Source organism: Cervus canadensis, chromosome 25 (assembly GCF_019320065.1).
Source record: "Cervus canadensis isolate Bull #8, Minnesota chromosome 25, ASM1932006v1, whole genome shotgun sequence".
In the NCBI taxonomy this organism is placed as follows: Eukaryota; Metazoa; Chordata; class Mammalia; order Artiodactyla; family Cervidae; genus Cervus; species Cervus canadensis.
Window position 1 is genome coordinate 12734790 of NC_057410.1, and position 23423 is coordinate 12758212.

The following is a 23423-nucleotide window of genomic DNA, read 5'->3' on the forward strand; positions in this document are numbered from 1 at the left end:
TGAACTATGATTTTATTCATTTATTTTTTCCTTGAGTTCTATCTGTTTTTGCCTCTTGTAGTTTGACACTTGTTGTTAGGCACATACACATTAAGAATTGTTATGTTTTCTTGGAGAATTGACCCCTTTCTCATTATGTAATGAATGTACTTCTTTATCAACTGTGATTTTTTTTATGTCATAAAATGGGCTTTCATGTCTAAAAATACAGAATGCTTCACGAATTTGTGGGTCATCCTTGTGCAGGGACCATGCTCATCTTATCTGTATCATTCCAATTTTTGTATATTACTGCCAAAGCAAGCCCCAACTGTGATTTTTAAAGCAACTCATCTTTAGCCAGTCTTTCTAAAGCATTTAACAAAAATTTCTTTGAACAAATTGTGTTTGCACTCATGTTTTGTTGTTACATAATATTAAGCTATGAAATCACAGGAAAAATTACTATTGATGCAGTTTAGGAACACATGCACTGAGTCTCATGGAAAGTAATTAGTAATAGAAGTTCCTGGACATAAATGTGTGAATAAGTCCGTGTTATAGACAAACTGTGCAGCGAGGTTATGTGTTATTGTTGTTGTTCGGTGACTCAGTCGTGTCTGACCCTTTGCAACTGCATGATTGGCAGGTTATGTGGAGGGTATTTTAATCAGTTCTTATCATTGGATATTCAGGTCATTTCACTAGATTTTTGATTTGTATAAAGGATACTATAATGAATATCTTTATAAGTAAATCTTCTAAGGAAGTCGTCATTTCTAAATGCTTCATGTATCTTCATGATTTTTCTATACTTCTGTTAAACTCAGCTATAGTTATGCAGAATCTCCTACTATAAGTAAATAGTTGGACTTATTGTTTAAATCTAGTGGGAAAAAAGTTCCACTTCCCAGGGCGATTAGGAGATATGAAGACAATACATTCACTTTTAAGTTATTGAAACCATGTGCAATGTTGTAAATGATAGCAGCTTTTCATGGTTTGGCTGTTTAGCTTAAATTTGAACTGTGGCTTAATTTTACACATGTTGTTGACATACATTGTTTCTAATTGTTTTCTATGGTTTAAAAATTCTGCCTTTAAAATAAATTCAGGAAATTCACCTGATATACTTAAATATTTCTCAGGAGGTCAAAATATTTGTACCAATAATTGAACTTTTAGCCAGTGCTCCAAAATAAGGAAGTTACTGTTTTGAAATAAAGCAACTTTTCTTTTCCTTGGACCATCATGCCTATATAAATGCTTTTTTTTTTTCCACAGTAGGCAACAATCTTCTGTGTTGTACATGCAACTTTAGAATAATTTGCTTTCTGCATTTTCCAAGTGGAAATAATACTGCTTAAAATGTGAAAAAAAAAAAATAAATGCACATCTTTTCCAAAAAGTAGTTTCTTGTGGTGCTTGATTTAATAAGCATGAGCAATTGAATTTTTGTTTGTTTTTTCTTTTTCTTTTTTTCTTAATTTTATTTTTTTGTGGAGTTTTTTTGTTTGTTTTTCTGAACAATTGAATTTTTGACACATGAAGTTACTCTCTAACCTTCACCACAGCTGTATGTGAAAATGCATATTTCTTCACATCCTTTTCAGTAATAGGTGCTTTAAAATATATTGATTTTTAGTGGTGAAAATTGGTACCTTTTAAAATATTTTGTGATTTTTTTTTTACGTTAGCTTAGCTTTAAACTCAAACATTTAAAAATATTGTATTTAAAAATTTTTTAAATGTTAGCGTGCTGCCATCTAGTGATAAATTTATGTAAGAAGTAAAAGAGTAAGTCATAATTTAGTAATTTCATCTTGTAATTGAGGAAACAATTAAGTGTATGCATTCAGACCCCAAGTAATATAGCCGATTAAGGGCAAACTCAAGAGCTGAAAAATCCAAGTCAGACTCTCATCCAAGATCTGAAAATTCTTTTCTTTTCCATTGTTCCTGTTAAGTCACAGCAGTACAGTCAAACCAAAAGATCAGGTGATGATGAGAATAATACTCTGATTATTTTGATGAAAGCTGTTAATAAAACCTTTCTTTATGCTGAAAATCTTTCTAAATTTGCTCAGTGCACATAAAAACAGAAGGGAAGGAATTTTGTAGGAACATATTTTCTATTTATATATAGATTAATCAGGGAATATATTTAACATCTCTTTGAAGAGTATAGTATTCTAATATCATTATGAATAGAATTCTCAGGGTAGGTGTAAGATTGTGGGCTTAATTTTACTTAGCTATGTGATATCAGTTCTTTTTTAACCCTAGGCAGAAAAAGAAAAAGCCCGTTTCTGAATGCCCATGTATAGCCTGGAATACTATACATGGCATTCAGAAAGGGGATATAAGCCAAGGAAAATTCTTTCTGCCTTTTGAGAGTCAGGAAATAAGATAATTCATACCCAACGAATACTCAAAATGACTACAATGCGCAAAATTTCACGAGCACACAAAGAAAGAGAACCATGTGTTGGTTTGGAAGAAAGCAGTTGAAGGGACTAGTACATGCTGGCCACTTTCCCCTGTGGTATTTTTAGTGTAAGCATCAAACAGATTCCGTTGGAGTTCCTCATTTTACGGGTGAAGAAAGAAATTTAGGAAGATTCAGTAGCCAAGCAGTAATCCATTTAGGATCAGAAGAGCCAATCCAGAGAATGTGACAGTGGGACTTAGTGGTTATTACTTACAGAAGATGGGAGACGGTGTGAAAGACTCTACAGCCAAAGTATTAGAATCAGCATCAATACAGAAAACCAGATATAAAGTAACTAGTATTAAATCTAATAAGAGATGTGCAAGCCCTTTTGGAGAAAGTTTTAAACTTTTAATGGAAGGCACTAATATCGACCCAAAGTCAACAGACATATCAAGTTCATGAACAGGAAAGTTTAATGTAGTAAGTGTGACAATTGCCTCCAAAGTGATTTAGCATTAATTCAAAGCCTATTAAAATTCCAAGAGGTTTTTCAAATCTTACTGGATATGACAGTCTCATTCTAAACTTTATATGGAATTAAAAGCAAATGATAACCGAGAAAGAGACAGGGGAAGAGTTGCTCCATCACATATGAAGGCTTATTATAAGATAGTGCAGACTTTCTACAGGAATAAACAAATAGGCCATGGAACAATATAGAGGTATCAGAAACCATATGTATATGAAAAATAGACTTTAGGCTAAGATGGAAATTGCTATGAATTATACTGGAATAGATAAATGAGATCCTTACCAAATACTACATATGAATATTAATTCTAGGTAGATCAAATGTGGGCTTAATGGGAGAGGCAAAGCTAGACTATTAAGAAGGAAACAGAAAAATAATTTTATAAGAATAAAATTATTATTTATTTTATAAAAATTAATTCTCTTTTAGAGAAAAATTTCTTAGGATGCAAGTACAAATCATAAAGGAAAATACTGGTAAATGTGAATAAATTAAACTACGAACTTCTGTTCATTAAAAGATACCACAAAGACAGAGAAAAGACAAGCCCCAAAGTGGGGAAAGATACTTGAAACACATAAAACTGACGAAGGATTAATATCAAGAATATATAATAAACTACAGATTTATAAGAGGACAGAAATTCAGTAGAAAAATGGACAACAGAAGCAAGTTAAGAATTCACACAGTATTATTTTTTCATATGATGTTCCAAAACAGGCAAAATTTTGAGAGTGTATTAGAGATTCCCATGTAAGGAAAACAGTAGAAAAGATCAAAGAAGTCATGAATAGCACTTAGCATAGAATTTTTGGAGGCAGGGAGGCCGTGGGATGCAATGACGGGAGAATGCCGCAGGAGGCTCCTAAGGTGGCATATCGTATTTGTTAATAGGGTTTGAACTGTTAATGTACATTTTAGGTATATTTAATACACATTAAAATTTCAGTGGTAGAAATAGCCTATTGTTACACAAGTCGAGCTGAATTCTAGATCAAGCTACCATCATAACTTGATAATGCTACTAACAAGTGTTTAAGCTACTTAAGGTGTATCTCCAAAAACATTACAAGTGCTACTTTAAAACAATTGATTTCATATTTATATCTGAAGATTCATTTGAGTTTGAGTTGACTTGAAGTGGGAGATAATCCATCGAGGCCGTGGTGGTAACAGATAATGTTACAACCAGTCTCCTGCTCTATAAGATCGTCAACAAGGAGAAAAGAAGCATGTGTAGCTTGGAAAAGCATATTTTAAAACTACTATTGCTTTGGTGTGTTTTATTTCAAACTTTCAAATAACATCAATGTAAAACATAAGGTTTATATATGTCAGAAGTGAGCTTATGATACAACTTTCTCTCAGAACAGCCTTAAAATACAGTACGGGTTAAAGGAAGCTGACTGCCTGGCCAGCGGTGTCCCAGGGCAATGGAGTGGGTGCTGGGAGAAGCGCAGTTACCAACAATGGTCAGTAACAAGATAAGCATTCAGAAATGTGAGTTACATGTGAGGCTACACAAAAGTACATTCTGGGTATTCATTTTCTTAGGTGGGGTGCAGTGGGCGATACAGTCAATGCATATGGATGTGGACTGAATAGTCACCCTCCCTCACTGAGCAGACTGTTCTGGAGTTTTCTGCCTCCTAGAGCCATTCTGGGTGAGGTTTTCACTAAGTAATATACCTGTGCCAAGCCATTTGTATATTCCTTATGTGATGTGGTGCATCCTTTTTTTTCAAAAACTGTTTTGAAAAACAGCTATTCATGCTAACGGATTCCAGATTCTGGAATGATGTCTTCAGTTGGAGTCTGCTTCTTGAAGAAATTAGCTAAGATGGAGATGACCAGAACAAGCCTTCTTGAGAGAGAATGGGGCCCTAGCGTAGTGTTGGAAGCACCTACCACTAGATGCAGGCCAAGATGGGGGCTAGGGTAGCTGGTATGTGGGTGGCAGTGAGTAGTATCTTCCAATACTTGAAAGGCCTTAATTACCAATGACTGAGTGCTTACTAGATGCCAGGCACTCTTCTAGGGCCACAAGGAAAAAAAAATACCTTCATGTCAAGATTAGTGAATAAATGAAAAGATAATTTTTGTTTGAAACAGTGGATATTTTCATCAGTCTGGGGGCTCCTGGTCTTCTGCTGGGCTTCCCTTGTGGCTCCGTGGTAAAGAATCCGCCTGCAATGCAGGAGACCCGGGTTCAGTCCCTGGGTTGCATATCCTGGAGTAGGGAATGGCAACCCACTCCAGCATTCTTGCCTGGAGAACTCCACGGAGAGAGGAGTCTGGAAGGCTACAGTCCATGAGATCACAAAGAGTCGGACACGACTGAGTGACTAACACACACACAATCTTGTTACTGAGTTCTTTTTGGATGTTATGGAGCTAACTTGGCTAAGGAAGCTATAGCTCAGGAACTTCACTTTTTGAGTGCTTTTATATGAGCACTTTTCAGGGTTAGTCCCCAAAGAGGCATTGCTGCAGTATTTAGGATATCTTGGGAAGAGAGGTTTATGTGAGGTCAAATATGTTGTCCAAATCAGGATATTATATAGTTAGCATCTCTCTCCACGTGGGAGAGATTCATTCATTTTGACAAATGTGCTGACCACAGATCTAGGAGCTAGACATGTATCCCTGGGTGTGACAGATAACATCTTTCTTCTCTTGGAGCTTATGTTTAATGAGGAGAGAGACAATGTCAAATATACCAATTTGTGTTAAAGTTATTAAGTGAAATAAAGCAGGGTATTTTTTTAATATAGGTTCATCAAGGAAGGCCCTTATAAGGTGCAGTTTGAACAGAGATGCAAAAGAGTGAGGGTGTCAACCTTGTGTATATCAAGGAGGAGACCATTCAAATGGAAGGAATAGTAAGTGTGAATGCCCTGAAGGGTAAATGAAGCATCAAAGGAGGGTAGGATGAAGGAAGAGGAGAATGCTTGGAAATGGGTTTTGGGGGGTATTTGGGAGGCATGAATGGGTAGGGCTTTATAGGGAATGGTAAAGATTTTAGCTTTTACTCATGCTGTGACAGGAAGCGTGGAAGGGTATGAATAGAAGAGTGACAAAATCCCCCATTTTATCACTGGTCGCTATCTGAAGAAGAAGCTGTTAGGGAACAGTTGTGGGAGCAGGCAGAACAATTGGGATGATTTTGCATCATTAGTGCAGGTTAAAAGTTAAAGTGGTTTGATTGAGGTAATAGCAGTGATGAAGCAGTTAGACTAAATATATTTTAAGGATAAAGTCAACTTCACTTGTTGATGGATGAAAGGTGAATGTAAGAGAAATCAAGAATATCTCTATAGTACAATTTTAAAAAAATGGAGTCGTATTCTACTGAGATAAAGACTGGAGGGTGGGGTGGGAACGTTTTTTCATGAGAGAAGGAATAAAAAGTTTTGTGCTGGACATGTTGGGTTTGAGAAAATGGCTAGACTACTAAGTGGAGATAGCAAGTACTCATTTGTTTGTGTATATCTGGAATTCAGGACAATTTTATGGCTAGAGATACAATTGTGTGCAATATCAGTGTCTAAATAGTATTTAAAGCAGTGGGACTGGGTGAGATTTCCAGAATGATGGGTTATGAAAAAAAGGCCAGCAGCCTGAACCATAGGGGACTCCTATGCCTAGAAACAGGTAAAATAGAATGATGCAACCAAAAGGAGATAGCAACTTGTGAGGTAAGAGAACCAAAGAAGAAAGGAGGAAGGAAGGAAGGAAGGATGAGGGTGAAACAAGGAGGACAAGGAAGGAGTGTGGGATAAAGAGGAAGGAAAGTAGAGGAAGGGAGGAGGGAGAGAGAGAGGGAAAGGAAAGTTGGGTGTCTCAGAAACCAAGTTGCACAAAATAGGGAGTGACGTGTGCCACATGCTCCTGAGGGTTTTGATAAAATGAAGACTGAATTGACCTTTTGGTCTGACATCTTTAATTCATTGGTGACTTTGAGTGGAATGATTTTAATGGAACGTTGAAGATCAAATGATGATTGGAGTGAATTCAGGAGGAAATGGTTGGAGAGAAAGTTCTTAAAAGAGTAGCGTTGTAAAAAGCAAAGAAATGGGAAGTAACTAGAAGGGCATGTTATTAATCAGTGGATGTCTGGAGTCTTACCAAACTTAGTGTCATGTTGTATTCAGGAATGGCCAAGCCACATTTGAAAGGTAATCTTCCACATGTTACCTTGTATATAATTGAAGCCTCCACAAGGAGCCCACATTTTTACAAGATATCCACCTCCCAGTGAGCGACTACTAGTCAGGGAGTGGTAAGAGTATGTAAAGTCTTGGAATAATGACCTCATCAAGACTCCATAGACTTAACAATGGAGCTTCCATTTGTTCTCACATAGTAAGCCTGTGTCCTCACAGGGGACTTGAAGGGAATAATGAACTTTTACCAGATATTTGTGTCTATCTACTTAAAAAGAGCCTATGTTTCTAGCAGTGCAAGCACTTGGCAGGGACACAAACTCTCACAATAACTCTGGTCTTACATATTGCAGTCATACTTACACTATGGAGAAGTTTATTTGCCTCCATTTACTTGGGTGGGGAAGATCCCTTGGAAAAGGAAATGTCAACCCACTCCATTTTTCTTGCCTGAAAAATCCCATGGACAGAGGAGCCTGGTACACTACAAGCCATGGGGTTACAGAGTCAGACAAAACTGAGTGACTGAGCATGCACACAGATATACTCCTTATATATATTTATTTATTTATTCAGGATAATTTGTGAGTTAGCATATGAAATTAGAATCTAGTTCTTTTGGGGAAATCATGTAGGTGGTTCTAATGATAGAACTCCTTTGTAGAAGTGGAGAATGAATTTGGTAACTGAAAGAACCGAAGTGCCTTCTATCTTCTATTTAGAACCAGCAAATAGATGGGGAAACAATGGAAACAGTGAGAGACTTTATTTTTTGGGTTCCAAAGTCACTGCAGATGATGACTGCAGCCATGAAATTAAAAGACACTTGCTCCTCGGAAGAAAGGCTATGACCAACCTAGACAGCATATTAAAAAGCAGAGATATTACTTTGCTGACAAAGGTCTGTCTAGTCAAAGCTACTGGAGTTTTCTAGTAGTCATGTATGGATGTGAGAGTTGAACTATAAAGAAAGCTGAGCACTGGAGAATCGATGCTTTTGAACTGTGGTGTTGGAGAAGATTCTTGAGAGTCCCTTGGACTGCAAGGTGATGGACAGGGAGGCCTGGCATGCTGCAGTCCATAGGGTTGCAAAGAGTTGGACACGACTGAGTGGCTGAACTGAACTGAGAAGAACAAGGGGACAGGGGAGACACATTCTGTATTTGTTTCCTTTCACTGCTATAACAGTGGACCACAAAAACAACAATGGAATATTACTGTCTTAAAAAAGAAGGAAATCCTGTCATGCTGCAAAATGAATGAAACTTGAGGATGTTACCCTGAGTTAATCCAGTCACAAAAGGAAAAGTACTGTATTACTCCACTTTCATGAAACATCTAGTTTCGTCCCCAGTGAAAATTATGATTCCAAATTTCCCATAAAAATAATGGAAATGGAAAGTCATTTCTATTGGTTGCCAGGAGCTTGTAGGAGAGAGAAATAGAAGGTTGTTTTTGGGTGGATATGAGGTTCACTTTTTAAAGAAAAGTTCTAGAGACCTATTGCACAACAGTGAATGTTGTGAATACAGTTAACTGCAAAAAAAAAAAAAAAAAAAGTGATAAAGATTTTGCTAGCTTCTGAGGGAGAGAAAGCATGACCCTCTTGTCTAGCTCCTGCCCTGTGCTCTCCCCCTCAGGGGCCAAGGCAGCTGGCTGGCCGGCCTGCCGGCTGGGCACCTCCACTGCAGCCTTGGGTGCCACCGGCCCTTAGCCTGGCCCCCTCTTGGTGGAGCGAGTGAGCGGATGAGACTGGGCATGCAGAGGACTGCTAACCAGGCTTCCAGTGCATTTCCTTGCCTCCCTGGACCTAGTGCCCCACCATCGATCTCCCCAAACTTCCTCCTCTTGCTATAGTTTCTGCACCAGTCTTTCGGCCAAGATGGCCATGGTGGAGGAAGATGGCAGAGTAGAAGGATGTGCGCTCATCTTCTCATTTGAGAACTCCAAAATTACAGCTCGCTGCTGAACAACTGTTGACAGGAGAATGTTGGATCCCACCAAAACAAGATACCTCACGTCTAGGGGCAAAAGAGAAGCCCCAGCAAGACAGTAGGAGGGGCAAAATCGCATTTAGAATCAAACCCCATACCTCCCAGAGACACTCGGAGGGCTCAAACAAACCTTGTGCACACTAGGACTCAGAGACCTCACAGAGACTGAGACAGAACTGTGTGTGAGGGTCTCCTGAGGAGGTCCGGGTCAGCAGTGGACTGCTGCAGGGGCAGGGGCTCTGGGTGCAGCAGACCTGGGTATGGCGTAAGCCCTCTTGGAGGAGGTCACCATCAACCCCACCACAGAGACACCAGAACTTACACAGGACTGGTAAGCAGACTCTTGGAGGGCACAAACAAAACCTTGTGTGCACCGGGACCCAGGAGAAAGGAGCACTGACCCCAAAAGAGACTGACCCAGACTTGCCCGTGAGTGTCCAGGAGTCTCCAGCAGAGGCAGGGGTCAGCGGTGGCCTGCTGCAGGGTTGGGGGCACTGAGCGCAGCAGTGCCTGCACGGGATCTTTTGAAGGAGGTTGCCATTATCTTCATTGCTGCCATAGTTTGGCCTCAGGTCAAAGAAGAGGGAGGGAACACAGCCCCGCCCATCAACAGGAAATTGGATTAAAGAGTTACTGAGTGTAGCCCCACCCATCAGAACAAGACCCAGTTTCCCCCTCAGTCAGTCTCTCCCATCAGGAAGCTTCCAGAAGTTTCTTATCCTTATCCATCAGAGGGCCAACAGAATGAAAAAAAAAAATCAGAGAAAACTAATCAAACTGACCACATGGACCACAACCTTGTCTAACTCAATGAAACTAGGAGCCATGCCATGTAAGACCACCAAAGATGGATGGGTCATGGTGGAGAGTTCTGGCAAAATGTGGTCCACTGGAGAAGGGGATGGCAAACCACTTCAGTATTCTTGCCTTCAGAACCCCATGAACAGTATGAAAAGGCAAAAAGATAGGACCCTGAAAGATGAACTCCCCAGGTCAGTAGGTGCCCAATATGCTACTGGAGATCAGTGGAGAAATAACTCCAGAAAGAATGAAGAGACAGAGCCAAAGCAAAAACAACACCCACTTGTGGATGTGACTGGTGGTAGAAGCAAGGTCCGATGCTGTAAAGAGCAATATTGCATAGGAACCTGGAATGTTAGGTCCATGAATCAAGGCAAATTAGAAGTGGTCAAACAGGAGATGGCAAGAACGAACATCGACACTTTAGGAATCAGAGAACTAAGATGGACTGGAATGGGTGAAGTTAACTCAGGTGACCATTATATCTACTACTGTGGGCAAGAATCCCTTAGAAGAAATGCAGTAGCCATCAGAGTCGATAAGAGAGTCTGAAATGCAGTACTTGGATGAAATCTCAAAAACGACAGAATGATCCATTCGTTTCCAAGGCAAATCATTCAATATTACAGTAATCCAAGTCTATGCCCCAGCCAGTAATGCTAAAGAAGCTGAAGTTGAACGGTTCTATCAAGACCTACAAGACCTTCTAGAACTAACACCCAAAAAAGATTTACTCTTCCTTATAGGGGATTGGAATGCAAAAGTAGGAAGTCAAGAGATACCTGGAATAACAGGCAAATTCGGACTTGGAGTACAAAACGAAGCAGATCAAAGTCTAACAGAGTTTTGCCAAGAGAACGCACTGGTCATAGCAAACACCCTCTTCCAACAACACAAGAGAAGACTCTACACATGGACATCACCAGATGGTCAACACCGAAATCAGATTGATCATAGTCTTTGCAGCCAAAGATGAAGAAGGTCTATACAGTCAGCAAAAACAAGACTGGGAGCTGACTGTGGCTCAGATAATGAATTCCTTATTGCCAAATTCAGACTGAAATTGAAAAAAGTAGGGAAAACCAGTAGACCATTCAGATATGACCTAAATCAGATCCCTTATGATTATACAGTGGAAGTGACAAATAGATTCAAGGGATTAGATCTGATAGTGTATCTGAAGAACTATGGATGGAGGTTCATGACATTGTACAGGCAGCAGTGATCAAGACCATCCTCAAGAAAAAGGAATGCAAAAAGGCAAAATAGTTGTCTGAGGAGGCCTTACAAATAGATGAGGAAAGAAGAGAAGTGAAAGGAAAAGGAGAAAAGGAAAGATATACCCATTTGAATGCAGAGTTCCAAAGAATAGCACAGAGAGATAAAAAAGCCTTCCTCAGTGATCAATGCAAAGAAACAGAGGAAAACAATAGAATGGGAAAGACTAGAGTTCTCTTCAAGAAAATTAGAGATACCAAGGGAACATTCCATGCAAAGATGAGCACAATAAAGGACAGAAATGGTATGGACCTAACAGAAACAGGAGATATTAAGATGAGGTGGCAAGGATACACAGAAGAATTATACAAAAAATATTTTCATGACCCAGATGGTCATGATGGTGTGATTACTCACCTAGAGCCAGACATCCTGGAACACAAAGTCAAGTGGGCCTTAGGAAGCATCACTATGAACAAAGCTATTGGAGGTGATGGAATTCCAGTTGAACTATTTCAAATCCTGAAAGATGATTCTGTGAAAGTGCTGCATTCAATATGCCAGCAAATTTGGAAAACTCAGCAGTAGCCACAGGACTGGAAAAGGTCAGTTTTCATTCCAATCCCAAAGAAAGGCAATGCCAAAGAATGTTCAAACCACCACACAATTGCACTCATCTCATACACTAGCAAAGTAATGCTCAAAATTCTCCAAGCCAGGTTTCAATACTATGTGAACCGTGAACTTCCAGATGTTCAAGCTGGATTTAGAAAAGGCAGATGAACCAGAGATCAAACTGCCAACATCTGTTGGATCATTGAAAAAGCAAGAGAGTTCCAGAAAACCATCTCCTTCTGCTTTATTGACTATGCGAAAGCCTTTGACTGTGTGATCACAAACTGTGGAAAATTCTGAAAGAGATGGGAATACCAGACAACCTGACCTGCCTCTTGAGAAATCTATATGCAGGTCAGGAAACAACAGTTAGAACTGGACATGGAACAACAGACTGGTTCAAAATAGGGAAAGGAGTACATCAAGGCTGTATATTGTCACCCTGCTTATTTAACTTATATGCAGAATACATCACGCAAAATGCTGGGCTGGATGAAGCATAAGCTGGAATCGAGATTGCTGGGAGAAGTATCAATAACCTCAGATATGCAGACGACATCACCCTTATGGCAGAAAGCAATGAACTAAAGAGCCTCTTGATGAAAGTGAAAGAGGAGAGTGAAAATTTTGGCTTAAAACTCAACATTCAGAAAACTAAGATCATGGCATCAGGTCCCATCACTTCTTGGAAAATAGATGGGGAAACAGTGGAAACAATGGCAGACTTTGTTTTCTTGGGCTCCAAAGTCGCTGCAGATGGTGACTGCAGCCATGAAATTAAAAGGCGCTTACTCCTTGGAAGAAAGCTATGACCAACCTAGACAGCATATTAAAAAGCAGAGACATTACTTTACCAGCAAAGGTTCGTGTAGTCAAAACTATGGTTTTTCCAGTAGTCATGTATGGATGTGAGAGTTGGATGGTGAAGAAAGCTGAGCGCCGAAGAATTGATGCTTTTGAACTGTGGTGTTGGAGAAGACTCTTGTGAGTCCCTTGGACTGTAAGGAGATCTAATCAGTCCATCCTAAAGGAAATCAGTCCTGAATATTCATTGGAAGGACTTATACTGAAGTTGAAGCTCCAATACTTTGGCCACCTGATGTGAAGAACTGACTCATTTGAAAAGACCCTGATGCTGGGAAAGATTGAAGGCGGGAGGAGAAGGAGATGACAGAGAATGAGACAGTTGGATGGCATCACCGACTCAATGGACATGAGTTTGAGTGAACTCCGGGAGTTGGTGATGGACAGGTAAGCCTGTAGTGTTGCTGTCCATGGAGTCCCAAAAGATCAGACACGACTGAGTGACTCAATTGAACTGTATGAATTTTTATGAACTTTGTGAACTTTTATGAATCACACTGTAAAAATAAGCATGAGCTTATATAGATATAAACAAATAAACTGAACTTATGGGTGAATTGAGAAGGAATGGGTTATTGGCATAGTTTCAAATATCTCCACACAAAGTTCTTACTAATGATCAAGGGAAAAACAGTTTTATACTGGAAGTGCCTTATAGACACTGCCTTAATTGAAGTGATCAAAGTGATTATAATGGGACAAATGAAAGCCATGTGCTAACTGTTAGGATGCATTGAAAAGAAGACAGTCTAGTATCTGTAATATTCCTGCCTAAGATACACAACCTGAATCTAGTCCTGAGGAAAAGTCGACTAACTGAAATTGGGGAACATTTCTACAAAATAAATTACTGTGATTTCAAACTTGTCAAAGTCATAAAAGTCAAGAAATACTTAGGAACTGTTATAGCCTGAACGGACTAAAGAGACATTGGCAAAGTCAATGTGTGATGTGTGATGGTAAACTGGATTCTTTTTCTCCAAAACAGGACAATTATAAACACTTGAATAGGGTTTGAGTTGTTAGTAAAGTATCAGTGTTCTCTGATTTTGATTGTGGTTACGTAGGAGAATGTTGTTGTTTCTAAGAATACAGTTCAGGGAACTCAAACCAGGGCTCTGTAACAACCTAGACTTGTGGGGTGGGGAGGGAGGTGGGAGGGATGTTCAAGAGAGAGGGGACATTGGTATACCCACAGCTGATTCATGTTGATGTTTGGCAGAAACCAACCCAATACTGTGAAGCAATTATCCTTCCATTAAAAATAAATAATTTGATAAGAATACACCTAATATAATGGGCATGAGTTCAGCAGTTCATTCTGACATGATTCAGAGAGAACAGTTCTTTATTACATTCTCTTTAAACTTCCCTATAAATTTATGCTTGTCTAAAAATTGTAATGGTTTATTTGAGCTTTATCAACTTTTAGAAAAAAAACATGTTGCACTTTCTTTATTGTCAGTTTTCTCTTAAAATCTTTGAAAATATAGTTCAGAGACCTTAGTATGTTTTTGAACGCCTGTTGCAATATTTGGACAGCTTTATCATGGGTAGATCATGTAAGTTGGCATGCATGTTTAAAATACTTCATCTGCCAGATGGACCTGAAAAGAATAGAAATAATAGTTGCAAAATGTTGAATCCAACTCAACAAATCCCAGGAGTGAAGAAGTGACATTTTCTTCAATGAATTTAAAGAGACTAGACAGAGCACATATTGTGTATTTGATCATGTTTTAAAAGAATACTTTTCACATTTTTCATTATAGCTTTCTTATCATAAAACTGACCACAAATGTCAGTCAACAACAGGTTCAAATCACCCAGAACATGCTTCACTCTGTTGAATAAAGCCATAGCTAGTTTTCAGTTGATAAGAAACTTAAAAATCACTCATAAGGTTTTTTGTATTAACCATATTACACAACAGTCAACAACTGATCAGGGCTGTCACATCTTAAATAAAATCTCCAGTAATGGGCTATTACTTGCTGTCTGATTTTTCTTATTTACCACCTAATTTTATACATGTTTTCTGATTCTAAAATTAATTTTTTAAACATGATTTGGATAAATGTTAACTTAGCTTTTCTCATTTTAGTATTTTCTCAAATGCTCCTGGATTGAAAGCAGCAGCTATTTTGATAATTCCTATGAAATATTTGTTATTTAAGAATGCCACTGTTCATTATGAACTCTAAAAAAAAACAGTTTTGCTTTAAAATCTTTTTTTTTAAATAGAGTTGCCCTTCCTTTTTCTTTTCTTTTTTTTAGTTTATTTGGCTGCGATGAGTCTGTTTCTTCATGCAGTATCTTCAGTTGTGGCATGCAGGCTTGTTCCTTGACAAGGGATCAAACTCCAGCCCCCTGCATTGGGAACATGGAGTCTTAATCACCGGACCGCCAAGGAAGTGCTTTTTGCTTTAAAATTTTAATAGCCACAACTATTAGCACTTCAGAATAATACTTAATGTTCTTTTCTAAATCTGTGTTTCAGACTTTTGTCTAAAGGCATTTTTATTTGATTTATGTATAAACCAAGAAGACATAAGAAGACAAGAAAATGAATGTAATGTCATAGCCCCTATTGGATCCTGGAACAGAAAAACAACATTAGTGAGAAAACTAGTGGGATCTAAATAAAGCCTAGAATTTAGTTAGTGGTAATCTACTAATGTCTACATCTTACGTAACTCTATTTGTCAAAACTAAGAAATTGACACTGGGGAGACTTAGTGATGGAACTGTTTGTACTACTTTTGCGACTTTTCTGTAAACATAGAAAAATGTTTTAAAAGCACAAAGGCAATTTAAAGGTAGTGGAGAAAGGATAGCCTTTTAACAAGTGGTGCTGTAACAACTAGACATCTGTATAAAAACAATGAACTTGAATCCATACTGCACACTACATACAGAAAATAGCTCAAGACAGATTGTAGATCTAAATGAAAAAACCTAAAACTATAGAACTTCAAGAAGAAAAATAAGAGAAAATCTTGTGACCTGTTAGGCAAAGATTTCTTAGCTACAAAGGGATCTAACTAGAGAAAGCCCAAATGTAGCAACTAAGATCAAGCACAGCCAAAAGTAAAAAATAATTTTTTTTTATTAAATGCCACAATTTAGTAATTTACTAATTTTTAAAGTAAAAAACAACAACAACAAATAACAAATAAATAACTTGAAATTTAACATAATTTATAAAACTTATGCTTTAAAAAAACACTGCTAAGATAATGAAAAGATTGGGAGAAAATCTTTTCAAAGCACATGCTTGGTGAAGGAACAAGAGGAATCTTTTGGAGGTGAAGAATATGTTCATTCTTTTGACTGTGGTGATGGCCTCAGGAGTGTATGAATAGGTAAAAATGTGTCAAATCGTATGCTTTAAAAAATGTGTAGTTTATTATATGTTAAACCTCAATAAAACTGTTAAAACATTTCTTTTTTAAAAAGTTATTTTTTACTTTTGGCTGTGCTTGATCTTAGTTGCTACATTTGGGCTTTCTCTAGTTGCAGCAAGCTGGGGGCTACTCTCTAGTTGCAGTGTTCAGGCTTCTCACTGAAGTGACTTCTCTTGTGGAGAAAGGGCTCTATGGCACATGGGCTGTAAGGGCGCTTGGTCTCCAAGGCATGCGGGCTCAGTAGTTGTGGTACCTGGGCTTAGTTGCCCAGCGGTATGTGAAATCTTCCCGCACCAGGAATCGAACCCATGTCCCTTGCATTGGCAGGCAGATTCTTATCCACTGTACCACCAGGAAAGTGCTGGGTTTTTTGTTTTATTTGCTTATTTATTTGGCTGCATTTGGTCCTAGCTGTGGCATGGAGGCTTCATTGATCTGCAGCAGGTGGGATCTTAGTTCCCTGAGCAGAGATCGAACCTGCATCCCCTGCATTGCAAAGTGGATCCTTAGCCACTAGACAACAAGAGAAGTTCTTTTGTGTTGTTGTTTGTTTTCTTAAAAAGGAACTAAGGGGAAATTCAGATAAAAAGCTAATTGAGTATGAGCACTGCCACTACTGAAGCCCACGTGCCCTAGAGCCCATGCTCTGCAACAAGAGAGGCTCAGTTCAGTTGCTCATTCAAGTCCGACTCTTGCAACCCCATGGACTGCAGCACACCAGGCTTCCCTGTCCATCAGCAACTCCTAGAACTTGCTCAAACTCATGTCCATGGTGTCAGTGATGCCATCCTCTGTCATCCCCTTCTGCCTTCAATCTTTCCCAGCATCAGGGTCTTTTTCAATGAGTCCATTCTTCGCATCTGGTGGCCAAAGTATTGGAGTTTCAGCTTCAGTATCAGTCCTTCCAGTGAATATTCAGAACTGATTTCCTTTAGGATGGACTGGTTGGATCTCTTTACAGTCCAAGGGACTCTCAAGAGTCTTCTCCAACACCACAACTTAAAAACATCAATTCTTCAGCCCTCAGCTTTCTGTATAGTCCAACTCTCGCATCCATACATGACTACTGGAATAACCATAGCTTTTACTAGATGGACCTTTGCTAGCAAAGTAATGTCTCTGCTTTTAATATGCTGTCTAAGTTGGTCATAGTTTTTTTTTTTTCCCCAAGGAGCAAGCATCTTTTAATTTCATGGCTGAAGTCACCATCTGCAGTGATTTTGGAGCCCCTTAAAATAAAGTCTCTCATTGTTTCCATTCTTTCCCCATCTATTTGCCATGAAGTAATTGGACCGGCTGCCATGATCTTAGTTTTTTGAATGTTGAGTTTCACACTCCTCTTTCACTTTCATCAAGAGGCTCTTTAGTTCTTCTTCACTTTCTGCCATAAAGGTGGTGTCGTCTATGTATCTAAGATTATTGATATTTCTCCCAGCAATCTTGATTCCAGCTTGTGCTTCATCCATCCCAGCATTTTGCATGATATACTCTACATATAAGTTAAATAAACAGGGTGACAATGTACAGCCTTGACGCACTTCTTTCCCATTTTGGAACCAGTCTGTTGTTCCATGTCCATTTCTAACTGTTGCTTCTTGACCTGCATGAAGATTTCTCAGGAGGCAGGTAAGGTGGTCTGATATTCCCATCTCTTAAAGAATTTTCCACAGTTTGTTGTGATCCACACAGTCAAGGGCTTTGGTGTAGTCAACAAAGCAGAAGTATAAGAGAGGTTCAGTTCAGTTCAGTTCAGTCACTCAGTCGTGTCAAACTCTTTGCGACCCCATGAATCGCAGCATGCCAGGACTCCCCGTCTAACACCGACTCCCGGAGATTTCTCAAACTCATGTCCATCGAGTCGGTGATACCATCCAGCCATCTCATCCTCTGTCATCCCCTTCTCCTCCTGCCCCCAATCCCTCCCAGCATCAGGGTCTTTTCCAATGAGTCAAGTCTTCGCATGAGGTGGCCAAAGTTTTGGAGTTTCAGCTTCAGCATCAGTCCTTCCAATGAACACACAGGACTCATCTCCTTTAGGATGGACTGGTTGGATCTCCTTGCAGTCCAAGGGAGGTTATTGCTACTGAAAAAACCTTCCTTCCAACCTCCGCTGGGGACTAGAAAGAAAAATCTCCCACCAACAATGGAACTTTCTGTATATTTCCCCCCCAAAAAAGCTTTTTATTTTTAGCATATGGTGCATAATAGGAAAGTGACCAATTTTGGAGTGATACCAAGCACAGACCTAATCTTTAGTGAATTTCAAAAGAAGTTTAGCTTATGATCAGTAATGTTATTTCCAGGAATCTCTGCTTTCAAAGGCTGTAACTGAGACGGAAGTCTTCTGGAGACTTCACCGTGGCTGCATGCCCCATTGTTTATGTGTGATACAAAAGGAATGCACTATGCTGTACATTTCCTTACACATTACGAAAAAATATATATACAGTAGATACTGAGTCAGGATTATTTAAAACTTACATGCATGCTAAGTCGCTTCAGTCATGTCTGACTCTTTGTGACCCCATGGAGTGTATACAGTTATGACGTCAGGCTCCTATGTCCATGGGATTCTCCAGGCAAGAATACTGGAGTGGGTTGCCATGCCCTCCTCCAGGGGATCTTCTCAACCCAGGAATCAAACCCTTGTCTCTCACATCTCCTGCATTGGCAGGCAGGTTCTTTACCACTAGCGCCACCCAAGAAGCCCTAAAACACACATATACGTGCATAAAGAATGATACTCCAGTTTGAGAAGCAGAACTAGGTATTTGCCAACTCCAGTTCCTGCTAAGAATTGAAGACATTGAATCAGAAACATTATACGATACTAAGGAAAAATATCAGGGTGTTCTTGCAAAGAGGAAGTGTTATCTGTCTGTAACTGTCAGGGGTTCTCCAGAAATGAGAGCATTTGATGTGTCTGTTCTTCCTTTCCAAAGCTGTGAAAGGTTGGTCTCATCAGCAGCATTCGTTTTCTTCTCCCACTTGTCTTCACATTCCGGTCTTGTAAATAACACAGTGGAAGTGTTGTTTTAGGATTCTGTGGGTTCAGATTTTGCTTGTCCTACCTCTTGGTTCTGTGTCTACTCCTGTGTTTGTGTTTTGGTCTCTTTTTCTTCATCCATAATTTCTTGACAATTGAAGTAGAAAATTTTTTTCTTTTACTAACTTTAGTGTTGAATCATACCTTCTAAATTGGCATGAGTATATTGGCATAAGTAATCTTTTGTCTCAAACATATGGCCTTATTTCTAATTATTCTGGAGACCTAAGTTGACTCTCTATTTAAAAAATGATTCTGTCTTTGAAATTCTAGGTTACCTTTTGTAATTGTTGCCTCAAGTTGGAGAAGCACATCCTTCTGTAATATGTTGCTAGTATTTATTTGTAAACTTGGATTACTTCCCTGCATCATTTGTAATATCAAAACACTATTGTAACGCAGGTGATCAAGAGAGAACAGAACACCTTAATTGGAGGTGGAGTATACTTATATACAGGAATTTACCAATTTTGTTGAATGTTTACACTGTACACATAAACGTCCTTCTTTCTGAGAGGGCAGAGGAGAAACCTCAAAGGGGCATAAGACCTCAAGTAGCTTATCATGATGAATATGAGGACAATGTGGCAGCAAACCTCAGAATAGATGGTAAAGTCATAGATCATGTGTGATTGACATATGTCTGTCATAAACTCTGCATTCTCTGTGTTCAAGGTTGGCATACTCTGGACAACTAGTGGGTTGGAAGGAAGAGAAACTGGAGGGAAAGAAACTACTTAGAAAGCCAAGTCAGGCCAAGTCAGTAGTCCTGGCATGAAATTCAGTTCTAAACCAGATAACATCGAGGATATTTGACTTGCAGTGGATTAAATTTTTAACATGTAAGTGTAGTTTTTCTATATTTAGGTTTATTTTATTCCCATTATTTTTCACAAAAATTAGTCATGTGTGTACGTATCTGAGCGTGTGTAAATTTTCTCATTAGAAGATGCATACTTATGAGGAAACCTAGAAGTATCCTAACTTCCTAGATGTTAAAGAATCCATTCATTTTTTTAAAAGCAGGTTAGAGTTTACCACTCTATGTTCATATAGCATTTTTAATTTACTAAGTTATTCTTTAATTGAAAATCCTTTTGAATTGACAATCAAGAAACCTATTTCCCAAATTAAAAGTGTAAGGCACCAATACTAGCCCTCATCATCTTTGGGTCAGGTCATGTGAGACCATGTGAAAATGGTGCTATGTTTGTGAGTTCAGTTCCTATTTGATTGAGTTGGAAATAGACCACTCACATGCCAGCAGCCAGCCAACTCAGAGAGGTATGAAGTTGACTTGAGGTGAGGGGTTGGGCTGAAAAAACGTGTGGCTACATCTTAAACAAATTGGAGTGATGTCAAAGGGAGAACAGAATCATCTTAATTCAGTGTGTACAGATAAACTGTTGTTAATAAGATTAGCATACTATCTTATTTGCTTCCTAAGGGGAGAAATAAAATGTTTGTTTGCTGAGTGGGGTAAAAATAAAACCCAAGTTCATGACATTATTCCCTTATTTGCAACAATTTATTCTGTCTCCCAACACTTTGTGATGTTACCAGGGCTAATTTACAGATTGAAATCACTGCTTTCTAGTTCAGTGAGAGAAATTTAATGATCTTGCAGTTGCATTGACATATATAAAAAGATCAAACCAATCCTTAAACCCAGAAGTCATACTTAATAGAGAAATGAAATCAGAATTCTCTTCTAGAAAGAGGAAACTGAAACAGGAACATTTCCATCTCTTTGTAAATAAGATTAAGTTTTATCACATGTTTGAAAAGTTGGTCACTTATTTCATGATAGTTTCTCAATGATGAACGCCCACTTTTTGTGCAAATTGAGAAATGATTTTTGTAACCCGACCTATGTGGGAAGGGAAATATTTGTTCACAATGTGAAAAGAAGTGAAATCCACCCTAAGTTCTGATTGTATTGACCCTGGAAGTTTAAGGGCTTCCCTCATAGCTCAGTTGGTAAAGAATCCACCTGCAATGCAGGAGACCCCACTTCGATTCCCGGGTTGGGAAGATCTGCTGGAAAAGGGATAGGCTACCCACTCCAGAATTCTTGGGCTTCCCTTGTGGCTCAGCTAGTAAGGAATCTGCCTGCAATGTAAGAGGCCTGGGTTCGATTCCTGGGTTGGGAAGATCCCTTGGAGAAGGGAAAGGCTACATAGTATTCTGACCTGGAGAATTCCATGGACTCTATAGTCCATGGGGTTGCAAAGAGTCGGACACGACTGAGCAAACTTTACTGGAAATTTAAATACAACAGAAATAATAGTACAAAGGAAGTATGTGCAAAGAAATAGAAAGCTTTCCATAATTATCAGTTGTACATACATTAAGAATATTGATTTTTAGGGGCTCCTTTAGTGGTCTAAAGCTGAGCACCGAAGAACTGATGCTTTTGAACTGTAATGCTGGAGAAGACTCTTGAGAGGCCCTCGGACTGCAAGGAGATCCAACCAGTCCATCCTAAAGGAGATCAGTCTTGGATGTTCATTGGAAGGACTGATGCTGAAGCTGAAACTCCAATACTTTGGCCACCTCATGTGAAGTGTTGACTCATTGGAAAAGACCCTGATGCTGGGAGGGATTGGGGGCAGGAGGAGAAGGGGATGACAGAGGATGAGATGGCTGGATGGCATCACCAACTCGATGGACATGAGTTTGAGTAAACTCCGGGAGTTGGTGATGGACAGGGAGGCCTGGCGTGCTGCGATTCATGGGGTCACAAAGAGTCGGACACGACTGAGCGACTGAACTGAACTGAACTTAGTGGTCCAGAGGTTTAAAATCTGCCTGCCAATGCAGGGGACATGCATTGGATCCCTGGTCTGGGAGGATCCCACATGCCACTGAGCAACTAAACCCCTGCGCCACAGCTACTGAGCCCACACACTAGAGCCCAGGAGCCACAGCTACTGAAACCAGAGTTCCAGAACCATGTGGTACAAGAGAAGCCATGTCAATGAGAGGCCCAAGCATCACAACTAGTGAGTAGCCCCCACTCACTGCAAGTAGAGAAAGGCCACATGCAGCAATTAAGACCCAGCGTGCCAAAAATAAATAAATAAGAAACATCTCTGATTAAGAAAAAAAAAAGAATACTGATTTTTAAATGGTCTCTGATTGTTTAATGGCATTGCCTGGAGTTAGATCAACCTCTTAGAGGAAAATCAGACTTAAAAAACAAAACAAAAACTAAAATGAGTTGGCACAACTATATTGGGAACTAAAATCAGCAAGAGGTAGACAAAGAAGTTATAGTGTGTTAAGGGCTGAGAATAGTGTTGCATTGGAATTTCTTCCCTTTCATTTGAACTTCAAGGTAACGAGGTAAACTGAAAAGACCATGGACCTGACATGAATCTAAATCCCCGCTCTCCCACTCACTATATGTCTTTGGGCAGATGACTTTTCTTCTCTGGAGACATAGTTTTTCATTTGTAAAATGGACATAATACCTATCTTTAAGACCCCTGCAAGAATTATAGATGATGTTTATTAAGTGGCTAATACTATGCAAACATTTGATAAAAAAAAAGCTAGTATTATTTGCCTTTCCTTTTCCCCCTGTAACCCAAAATAGTCTCCAATCTCGATTATTCAAACCTCCTAAATATCTCTTGAATCCCCGCCCCCCCCCAACCCCGTTCTATTATCCATTCCCTGCTATATCTGCCATCTGGATTACTTGTCAGTTTTCTAGCAGGAGTCCCTGAAACCAACTGAGGGTGTTATTGTTTTGTTTTTTAAAATTTTTATCTAGTTACTCTCCAGTTTAACAGTCATGAATAGTTTCCATTGTCTTTGAGATTAATTGCTGAACTTCACTGTTTTGGGAATTAAGCTTCCCAGTCTGGTTCTGCTCACCCTCCAATGTTCTTTTTGCCACCGGACAACCTGGTATTTTTTTCATTGTCTGCCAGGCACATTGAGGAGACAGCGGCAAGGAAGACAGAAGACAGTGAGTGTATGGCAAGTATGCTTGAGTATTCAGTTGCTTCAACTGTGTCCGACTCTGCGACCCTACGGACTGTAGCCCACAAGTCTCCTCTGTCCATGGGATTCTCCAGGCAAGCACACTGGAGTGCGATGCCATGACTTCCTCCAGGGGATCTTCCCCACCCAGCGATCAAACCCATGTCTCCTGTGTCTCCTGCATTGCTGGTGGATTCTTCACTGCTAAGCCACTGGGGAAGCATGGCTGGTATGAAGAAAGATAAAATCTCTGTGATTAGCAGTAAAGTACCTGGCAGATTTACTAGGCTGGCACTGTTTTAGGCTTAACGATCATTCATGGGTCAGTAACTCTGTCCTAGACCACAGTAACTCTTACAGCACAATATTGACTC

The 23423-nt window shown here is 39.4% G+C and overlaps 1 non-coding gene across 1 annotated transcript; it reads right to left on the bottom strand.

The window, feature by feature from the left end:
• Positions 1-201: 201 nt before the first annotated feature.
• Positions 202-305, bottom strand: LOC122427927. Its single transcript, XR_006265617.1, has one exon. It is a non-coding gene; the product is annotated as a U6 spliceosomal RNA (small nuclear RNA).
• Positions 306-23423: the final 23118 nt, after the last annotated feature.